Below are 11,533 nucleotides of genomic sequence, written 5' to 3' on the forward strand. Positions count from 1 at the left end.
CAAATCTTTCATTTTTGCAATATTAATTGTGAAATTGTACATTACAAAAGCAAACAAGTATTGCCTATACTTCAATCTTATTTATATCATATTCATGGAAATATTACCAAGGCCATGTAATGCTTTTGTTAGCAATTCCTCTTTACTTGAAGGAAAAAGTTGAATGTTATATTTCCAGTCCTCAGCAATTTGGCTTTCACTCAGAGGCACACTGCTTATATTGTTACATGAATCATATAACCTCTCAACTTATCAAACTCTTACTTGATCTTGATAGCAATCTATTGTATTTTAGAAGTAAAATAATTTCAGATTCCATTTCTGTTTCTTAAACTATTTCATCTAGAAAAAAAAAAAAAAAGACTGATTACAAGAAGGAATGATTCACAATGTGGTGAACTGCTACAAATTGTATTGCTTATAGTTTTTTTTTATTTTGTAGCTTTTTTGTCCTGGACTTTCCTCTGGATTGAGTACCATTTGTTCTCTTTAAGGCAACTTAAATCCAGCAAAACCCCCATCATTACTTCTGGCTAAATTAACCAATATGTGAACGTGGTTTTAGTTGATCTAGATCAGGCACAAGTTACTCCCAGAGAGATTCCGATTGGACACGAGAGGTAAATTTTTCACAATGGAACAGTCAATCATCGGAATAATCTCCCCAGGGAAGTGGTTGACTCCACTACGCTAAACACATTTAAGACTCAGCTGGACATGGTGCTGGGCCATCTTGTCTAGAATGTGCTAGAAAGGTTGGACCAGATGATCCTTGAGGTCCCTTCCAACCTGGTATTCTATGATTCTACAAAATATGTGCATATAGACCATCCAGAATTATTAATAATAAGAGAAATATTGCCTACCTGAGAAACACTTTTACAACCACTTAGATGCTTCTGTTTTGCTATTCAAAAGTTATTCTGTTTCTCTTCTTGCTTTTAAATTATTTCAAGGCACTTTCACATTCTCAGTTAAGTTCTGTTCTGCAAGCAGTTATAAGTAGTAGAGGGCAAGAAGTGGATCTTTTGAAAGATTTCTGAAATGAGCAAGCAGGTGACTGAGGGAAGAAAATGGATAAAATAATCTGAAAGTGTCCTGGATAACCGAAAGGAAAAAGAAAAAAAAAAACAAAAAAAAAAAACCAGAATGATGAGCTTGAATTCTAGGATATGTCATGCAGATGCACACACACACACACAGATCCATACAATTATCTATATAGAGAGTCACACATATACCCATCACATATACACAGGAACAAATATACACAGACATTGCCAGAGAACAACAGAAACATTATGCAGCTTGATGGGTATTTCATCTTTGCCACTTTCAGATGTCTTTACCACTGTCTCAATTGCAGTGTTACTATACTTCGACTTATATCTCATTCCTTTAATTGAGAATTCTAAACACTTTAGAAAAAGCATTCATACACAATTACATTTTATTTACACAGGAAAAAAAAGGAGATGAGGTTTTATAGATCCTTTAACTTCAGTGCTATTTCCTGAGGAAAAAGAATCTCAGTTCAAAACTGTGATCAGTTTCATTTACACGTAAAATCACAAAAATAATACTAGAATAATATCACATTCTTTGCTGGTTGTTTTGGAGTATAAAGATTCAAGGAATGTTGGCACAACAGCAGCTAAACCAGCTGCGGATCTGAGTATCCTCAAAAGACTACAACAGAAGAAAACCAAAAACTCTATACAAAAAATGCCCTGAGATGAGATAACGCTAAGTTATGTAATTTCTGATAGCTTCATGGATACTAGCTGTCATGTAACACTGAGTCCAAAGCAGCTACATAGAATACACTGAAAGTACATGTTAATTGATTAAAAACAGCCTTAATAAGAAATATTCATCAATTGTGGATAACTGTGCACTTCTAGGTTGGTTACCACAGTAGGTAACTGTGGATTAACACCCGTTCCAAAACTGTGTGAAATTTTTATCCATGAAGCAGAACTGAACACAAAGAACAGCACAGATGAAATGGGTAAGTGACATGGAGGTTTGCAAAGAGGCCATGGTAGTTGCCAAGGAGGCTGCATTGGCAAGAGGCACGGAGGAGAGGAAAGACGGAGCTGCTCACTGCCAAACCAACATGATCCATCCCACCACCGAGCATGCATGGAGGAGGCAGAACCCTCACCAGGTCAAAAAGTTACAGAAATTGATCTTATATGTTGGCAGAGAAAATGGCATGTGGGTAAACACATTTTTTTCTTTTGGAAACAGAGAAGAAAAAGTCATTTTTAGTTGAAAAATGCAATTTTTCAATGGTAGAATACTTGTCTTCATAGGAAGCTCAGTTAGAAGCTCTTACAATTGAATTCAGCCTAAATACCACATAGACAGAAATTCTTCGACACAAATTAACTTACAAGAATTAAAATAATGACAACCGGGATCTCTGCACTTTTACCTGCTAAGTGCAGGGCTGCATCCTGAATTGTCTTGTTTCGAAATGTTTGAAAAACTGTATGGAAGAGTGATTAATTTCAGCGAAACTACTTTTCATTAACCATTTTTACATTATAAAATAAAACACTTCAATGAATCGATACTGAAATTAAAGTTAATTGATACCTAGAAGAGATAATATCTCCTTTAAAAAGATTTTACATTTTATTCCAACAGACACCTTTTATTCTAGTCATTAGATCTTTCTTCAGAACTCTTTTTCTCTGTGTGAATATGAAAGCAGTTTTTACAAGGAGTTGCTAAACAATTTCTTTATGTGACCATAGCAACATCCCATGATAAAAGCACATTTCCCTGGAAAATAGAATTAAATTGATCCATGTTACTGATGCTAAAGAGCAGTCGTTCAAATAAAGAGTCGTATTCAAGTCAAAGAGATTACTTTTGTGAGAACCTAATTTTGGTAAATATATACTTTTAAGTTTTATATGCTTTATACCAGAAGCACCATTCTAAATTCAGACCCTTTTAAATAAAACAGGATTTTATGGTCAGGAAATGGAAAAAACAGCAGCAAGAAAAGTAATGAAAATTACAAAGAGCTAATGCAGTGAATCTTGACCTTCTCATGCCAATTAGCTGAAATAACTTCAGAGGAAAACGGGTTCCCTCTTGTTGGAATGCAACAAATTCATGAATGAACTTCTCTGTTTACAGGAAAAGCAATAAGATCATTGTGATTGTACCTTATTTAATTATGTCAATTAATAGTGTTAATCAATGCACTGAAATATAAGTGAAATACAGAACTAAGATTGGAAAACCATTTTTCAAAATCCCAAACTGCACTGTTAAATCACAAATTTATTCACAGCTAAGGAGTGCAGACTTCAAACTAACATACCTAACTACTGATGTTTATTTATGTGCGGCATCAATGTGATTTAGACACCTAAATCCAACAGCCACTCTGAACACACCAGCCTGAATTACAAGCTTTTGGAGCAAGATAAGCCCTGAAGTAATGTAATGCAGCCACATTGACAACATCCAGAATTTTACTGTATATAAGGCATGCCATACATCTGAGCTGAAAGAGAATCAGAACAGTCACCTGTAAATAATAGTACCCAGATATGGTACAAGGTGCTTATGATAGTATTTTAGGAATAAAAAACCACTGAAAATAGCTTCCATTGTCATCATGTCTAGCCCTTTGTTACCCGAGACAATCTGTATTGTACAGCCCAGTCCCTTTCATAAGTGCTCTCTCATCAAATTGGTTTGCTGTATTTGTTTTCATTGTCCTTGAGCCTTTGTCTTGTGTGCATTTGCTCTTTGAACAGCATGGTTTTTCTGTGGCATTTGACCAGCATTGTTTCCCCTTTTGATAAATTTCTAGCAAGTAATTATACAATCTATGAGTTAGATAGAAAAACACAGGCTCTTTCAGCACTCTGGTAAAATGAGCTCCCTACTTTTCTGATTACTCCAGCAGCCTTTTGCTGGGCTTCCTCTAGATGACTAAAATTGAACAAAGTATTCAGGTCAAGGGCATAACACTGACTTTTGTTTTTGTAGTGGTTTCAGTATTTCAGTAGTTGAATGAAGCATTTTTTTTCTATTTCCACAAATTCCTGAAATTTATCGCATTAAAACAGGCAAAGCTAAGTGTAGCAGCAGCAGCATTTGTAGTGGAACATGGCAGTAAGCAGAAAAAATTAAGATACCAGACTGGAACTACACCTTTGTCAAGATGGTTTTCTCTAATTTCAGTTGGAGTTTCACAGAGGGAAGGAGAGTGTTAACATAACTCACATGTCACCATAGTACAGTCAGTGGCCTGGCAGCCTGCCCCAAAGAGTACCCAGTTCCCCACTGCCTCATCTGCCAAGTTCTGCTGCTCGTATGAGTTGTTCAATGGTAACAGCCCCAGAGCTGCTTCATTCTCTCATGCTATCACCAAAAAAAAAAAAGCAGCTTTGAATCACACCAGTGCAAAAGATTGCTATTGATGGCCGATGCCTAAAACAACGTATTAAAGGTCTGTCCCATACTTGTAGAAAACACTGGAAGCTTTGCATGAAATAGAGCCACAGACCCTAAAACATCTGACTGAAGCAAAGCAGATTACCATACTGTGTGTCACTATAAATTAGAGCCAAAACACGCTTGTTCCTTAATTTTTGCCAAAGTTATTGGCTCACAGAGACAGATGGAGTCCTACTATTATTGGAATAAAGAGTGGTGTGACCACTGAGGCCGCAGAAGAAGAAAAATTATTGAGATACCAACATAATATTTTCTCTTGTGTCTACTAAGTCCTTTATGCTTGCATGAATTAGTTCTCAAGACTGACTTGGACAATACTCTACCTATAAAGTTAATCAAAGCAAGGTTGACTCTGACTCTGTGCAGCTAAGCATCCCAAGCAGCCAAAAGGAAAAAGTATAGTTTCCATTTAGTTGTGATGCATGGAAATTATGAGGATATCTGACAATTTAGTGCAGAACTTCCTCCCAAATCACTGCAAAGAAAAAAGGAGAGAAGAAACTAAAATATGGTAACAGCTCCTCTTCACACCTCCAGAACATATTCACAAAATCAAAAATAGCTGCTCCCCCCCCCTATATTACTTATTTTATGTATTCTATAGTATTCTCTTTGAAAATTAAATAATTTACTCCTTGGATGTCTTGTAATATGATCTGAAAGATTGTTTTTATTATTCTCACCTTGAACCCGAGACCTTTCATTTAGTTTTATTATCCAGTGCCCATTCTTGTGCCCTACTGTAAAACTCAAATGCATTGTCTCAGAATGGAAATGGGTATGCCGAGTACCATACAAAACCCACCTAAGTACTCTAGATTGAAAATCTTTGACTCTCAGACTTGTCTCCAGTAAGGCATTGCAAAGAAAAATAATTATTCTTCCTTTGTGAGATACCTTCATGTATTAAAGATTAACAATTTTAAAAAAAAACACTTCCAAAATTTGGAATTGTGTCCAATTCAAAACTATTATTTAAGGTAAAATAGTCTCATTTAATACTGTAGAGTAATCTCAGAAAAGTTTGGTGTATGATTTGTTAACAAATGCTCTATTTTTCTTTTCACTGTTAATTTATTCATTATCACTATTTTTTTTTAATATTACCTTTCTTTCCCAAAATAGACTCTCAATACGTTCAGATATGTGAAAAGGAATGAACCTATTCTGAAAAAAGAAGTTTTCTTAGTCAAAATATTCTTATTGTTATTTAATCTGGCAGAAATATACATAAAAATATATCTGAGAAAAAGTACAAACCATCACTGAGAAAGTTGCCAAGCAACCACTGTTTAATGCTAAGTAAGAATAATATTGGCTATCCAATTAGTGAGCCTATGTGAGAAAAATATCTATGTTAAATCATAATATGCTATCACATAAGAAATTCCAATACAAAATGCAATTTTAATTGTAACTATCAGCAGATGAAGCTACAGAAATAACACCAAATGCATGGCATACTTACTGGAGGCATTGAAAACAGAGATAATTTTATTGCCCAGTCTTTTCCAGAGATGAGCTAATGCAATCAGTAAGAAATATTGCTGACCTTGCAGCGTCTATAACATTCAATAAATATCTAGTACAATCTACTAACAGTTTCTCTAAAATTAGTCTATAACAACACTGTATTGTCTAGTAAAAAGAACACATCTGATATGACCAGCAATATCACTGCTCCCAAATTTACAAAAGAGAATCCTAAGATAGCTAGTTGAACAATGTCATGCCTGTAGTGTTGGTAAATTAGCACAGAAATAGTGCCAGTGTAATTAGTTTGTTTAAGGTCTTAAAAGAAAGTAATAACAATAGCAGTACACTCTCTGGTGTTGCTACAGTAACACCAGAGCAAAAGTAGTTTATTATTAATCACTCCTGGAAACATATAAGGAAGGAAAAAACAAACAAACAAACAAACAAACAAACAAACACACACACACACACACACACACACACACACACACACACACTCTCTCTCTCTCTCTCTCTCTCTCTCTCTCTCTCTCTCTCTCTCTCTCTCTCACTCTCTCACTCTCTCTCTCTCTCTTTAAACCACAGAAGATTTAAGCTAGTAGAATAAATATCAATCAGATTAAAAATTATTTTTAATTGAATACCTTCTTTCCAGAATGTTCCTTGGAGCAAAATCTCATGGGGGGGGAAAAAAAACAAAACAAACAAACCAAAACAAACACACACACACGCACAAACCAAGACACAAGGGGGAGAGCGCTCTTCTAGTTAAAAAGGAGTATATATCCTGGCATGTGTGTGGCTAAATAAGAATGTCTGAAACATGACAAGTGATATTTATGCTGTTATTTGCAGGATTCTGCATTCTAACTGTACAAGAACACATGCAGATATGTTTACATAAGGTACATGACTTCAGAAGAAAATTTTGCAATATTTCTTATCGTAGCAAGGAAGCATGTGTTAATGAGAAAGAATAAGCTGTTTATAGGCTGCAGAAACATTCTGACTGCAAAATATATATTAGTATTAATAATAATAGCCAATAGATCAGCTATGTTCATTGCAGCCAAAGTGTGATTTCTCTTCTGTTTTACCATTGTGCATTACAATCAACTATCTGTTCCATTAGTATTACAAGCTTTGACTTTTTTTCCTTTGGGTTGGTTTTTTTTGTTGTTGTTGCTGCTGTTTTTCAGTAATCCGTAATTCTGAAAGCATTCCTTGCAAAGACTATAAGGACATAATTTAACCATCACTCAAACTCAATTAATTTTTAATCATTCTACAGAGCAGGTTTAATTCAATGTACAATTATTCATATGATAATTTAAGTAACAAAAATGTTTACATTTGCAAATACCTCAAAAGCAATGCCAGTTCTCTTATTGCTGTAACTATTCACTACAACAACAGATATCTCAATGTAACTTGATTTTTAAAAGGGTTCTGCAGAAGATTAGCTAACTGTGTTTGCACTTTCATTTTCATAACTTGGATTTAAAGAACAACAAATATGCAAAGGCAGTATTCATCTTTCATAGAATAGATAAAGCCCAAACTCTTTTGGTAGAAGAGGGCCTATTTTCTTGAGTTACAAACACGTTTATGTTCTTTCAACTTAATATTACTTCTTCCTTGTACTTGCAGCACCGCTGCTACTTTTTATATTATTCCTTGAATCTGTTGCAGACAATGTCAACACACCCAGAGAGCCAGGCTGCTCCACCAAACCTGCTCTTGAACACACCACTCATCGGTGATTTGTTTATTCTTTACAGATTGCCACTGAATTTTTGCTTTTAAAATGTCACTGTTCCCTTCATCACTGTTTTAGAATCTATGTTACATTTCTAGTTTATTGGTAAAGCTGCATCACTGTTACCACCATTTTTCTCTGCTTCTTTTATCTCATCAAAAATTCTTAAAAAAGATACGCTTCTGAAATCTTGATTAAATAAGACTACCAGACTCACCTTTCTTTTTTTTTTTACCTCTTTTTTTTTTTAATAAGGTAAATCCTGAATATAGAAAACCAGAATTATTTCTGAAATAAAAACAAACATGTTTGTATTTACCCTAGAGGTCAGGATATTCACGGCACCATCACAACTGAGATGTCTAGATTTGTGTGGAGATAGCCAGGTTTTGGGGGAGGAGGTTGTTTCAGTTAGGTGGTGTGGGATGGCACTTGGAGTTCACAGTACTAGTTACATGGTAGAGTAATATTTTTTAATAATATTGAATTTTCCTGTACCATATATCTATGTATGGGAAATGTCATCCTTCTACTATAAATTTTAAAATTATACTGTTCTAATTCCACTGACTTCAGTGAGTTACTCTTGTTCACACAATCAAGATGGGTGCTTTTTGATTCACTAGATTTTTTAATTATACGGTTGGGCTGAGATCCATGACTTGTTGACATTGTTCACATCTTGTATAGGGTCTGGCTCACTGACTAAAATATAATACAGATAACGACAACAATCTAGATTACTTATTGCCATCCTGTTAGATAAGCCTTTTAGCAGGTTTTTCTTTGTGGTGAATATAATGTTCAAATGATGCCAGAAAGGTTTTTATACTTTGAATCCTATTTACTTCTATTGCCCTTTTCTTCATGAGTGAAACAAATCATTAATAATGATTTCTCAGAACAAGTTTTCCCATCAGTGGCATAAAGATTTACACCTCAGGGGCTTTGGTAAAATTGTTCATGATTGCACAAGTAAACACAAAGATATGTGTACTTCTGTATGGATTTAGACCATGTATGAGGCTAATAAAGACAAGATCTGCCTAAATTCATCAGTGTATTAATTCTCTGATTTTTTAGCTCAGCTATAAAGGGAATTTAACTGAAAAGTTTTACTTCATGTTGTGTTTGACAGCAGTATGCCTAAAAAAGGCAGTTTCTTTAGTCATAAAAATGTGATAGAATAGTTGAAGTGGTTCAGATGTGCAAAGAGAAACAATCAACTGTCTTTACATAGCGAGTTTTCCTTTCTCTTCTAGAGGCACAGCTCTGCTATTTCTCTCCAAATGGTAAATTGCACTGTTTGCAGAAAGGTACTATCTTTTAACTTTTTTTAAACAAAATAATTGTTTTCCTAAGTCCAGAGCCTAATTTAAGCTCCTTACCTTCCACAATTCTTAATGTTTGTCCACAAAAATTTCAGACTTCTCATTTACTTAGGGGGAAAAAAGCAAAGTGTCAAACCTTCTTGGGAAGAGGGCAACATTTTCCAGGTAAGTGAATAATTTTTTTATTCCCTCTTCCCTCAGAAAAATCACTCCACGTAAGCATTTGTTTGTCTGTTGATCTGACACATCGCTTTGGTTGCAAAAAGACCTTATCAGAGGTCAAGGCTTGCTCTAAAGCCCTGCATTGAAAAGCATTGAAAGCCACACCTTCAATTAAACACTCAGACCTGACTAGATGTCAGCTGAAGTCATAGGGAGAGGAGGCAAACAGTCTCAAGATGATTTGAGGACAAAGATGATAAAGGTAAAGAGTGGGAAATTTCTCTCATCAATATTAATGGAAAACACCATACTGAATACTGAACTGCTCACAGATTCTGAGTAAAAGGTTGAACTGTATGGAGGTGACTAACTTAGATTACACTGGTTCTCTTTTGTGTAAGCTAAAGCACTGTAGTTGTTTAGTCAACTTTAGCTGACCTGCAAGGCTGACACTACTCAGCAAGGCTAACACTACTCAGCAACAACCTCAGCAGCTGAGATTGTTAAAGTTGCCTTTTCCCCTGGAGCTGGGATGGCACTGGGCAAGCAGGAAACAGGCCTTTCAGCATCACAAATCCTGATTAGCAGGTAACAGGGCTACCTATTTCTACTGCCAGTTCACCACAAGTTTCAGGACACAATATTTACCTCCACTGCAGGGAAATTAAAGCCCAAGAAGAACCAGAACCAGAACTCAGGAACACCTGGAGGTCCAAGCAGCTGGCTGCAGATTCAATCTCTACGAAACGTGCACAACATTTAGAAACTGGCAGCTGCCGCTTTAACCATAACCAGTTGGGTCCATTGGGACCATCAGGTCGTATTCCCAATGAAAAATTGCAGTTGACACTGGATTTTTGTCTGAACTAATAAAAATAGTGGAATGAGTAGCAAGAAAAAAAAATCAAATAAAGTTCCATCAATCCTCACGTTGACTTGAATTTCAAGTCAGAACCTAGGTATGAAGTTTTAAAGCATCTAAGTACAAAAACCTCCTGGTGAACTAGGAAAAGCGTCTAACCTTAGTGACAGTGCAAAAGTATGGAGGGTGCTAGGTTTTAGGGTACATAACTTTTGCTCACACCAACACCACAAAAACTTCATTGCATGTATTTACTAACTAGAGGGACAAAATGACTGTATCAGTTTTGATGTAACATATATGAAGAGAAGATCGTATGACCTAGCAAAATTCTCTCTCCCATCAAGTTTGAGGTATAAGATATGATAAAAAAACTAAGTGTAAAGCATTGCCATCCAGTGATGAAGATGGAAGAGAGAAATGGAGATAAAAATGAGGGGTGATGTGACTGAATCTTTGATATTCATACTCTCAACTGACAGAATGATATTCAAACATAGTCAGAGTAGCATGAATTTAAAAGACCATAAAAATCAATGGGGTAAGTAAAGAACAGGGATGATTCTACAAGCTTTAAATCTTCTTACTAATAGATCATATGTTATCTACTTACCTACATCAATGATGAGCCAGTTCTGCTCCCAAACTGTGATGCTGAGTCCACTTAAGACTTTCTGAACCATAGCTAACAAAGAAAAAAATAATATTAATTTCCCTGAATATTTCTATATTACTTTCATTTAAAACCAATAAAAAATCCTTTTGGAAATCTTTATTTCCCAAGTGGAAAATTTCTCCTTGAAAATTTCCACCTTTCAGGAAGTTGTATTCCTAAAACAAAAATGTAAATTCAGCATGGAAACAAGTCTTTGGCCATCCCACACACAGGTCTAATATTACTAGGGAGGGTAGAGAGGGAAAACACAAAACAGACAATCCATGAAGTTCTGGACCTTGGAAAGATGTTCTGCAGCTTCCATGTAATTCAAGAGTTGCCCTAGGGAAGATGCAACTAAGGAAAAGGTTAGTGCTAACTACAAAGCCTGAAAGAAGGAAGTAGCAGGCTCCCAGCCATCCATAGGCTGAACAGAAAGCTGACTGAGTACTAGTTTTTGCTGTGAAATTAGCTGACAAAACAAAAAAAAGAAAAAAATACAAAAGAAAAGAAATATATTAATTTTGAGCCAGAAAGAATATGTTCCTCCAGTCTTTATTTTTTTCAGTGATTTTAAAATTGACATCAATTATTTTGAGGCAAGTTTCTAAATATAATAGTTCGAAAACAAAATGCAAAACATTTCATTTTATCTTCTTTTTACTCATCTTTTTCTGGATTAAACCATCCTTTTCAGCCCTCAGGTTACAAACTAAAAGATCATAAATTGTACCCATCCTTATTCTATCAGCTTTTATCAACAAACAGCATCATTTCCTGGAGGTATTTAAAAGACG

General features: G+C 35.3%; 1 long non-coding RNA gene across 1 annotated transcript; it reads right to left on the reverse strand.

The window, feature by feature from the left end:
* Window positions 1-214: 214 nt before the first annotated feature.
* Window positions 215-10,761, reverse strand: LOC148051447 (uncharacterized). The gene is made up of 3 exons (XR_015700215.1): window positions 10,695-10,761; window positions 867-1,060; window positions 215-342 (listed from the first exon to the last, which is right to left on the reverse strand). It is a non-coding gene; the product is annotated as an uncharacterized LOC148051447 (long non-coding RNA).
* Window positions 10,762-11,533: the final 772 nt, after the last annotated feature.

The sequence above is a fragment of the Nipponia nippon genome, unplaced genomic scaffold (assembly GCF_047370975.1).
Source record: "Nipponia nippon isolate SJK-2023a ecotype South Korea unplaced genomic scaffold, ASM4737097v1 scaffold_6, whole genome shotgun sequence".
Classification (NCBI taxonomy): Eukaryota; Metazoa; Chordata; class Aves; order Pelecaniformes; family Threskiornithidae; genus Nipponia; species Nipponia nippon.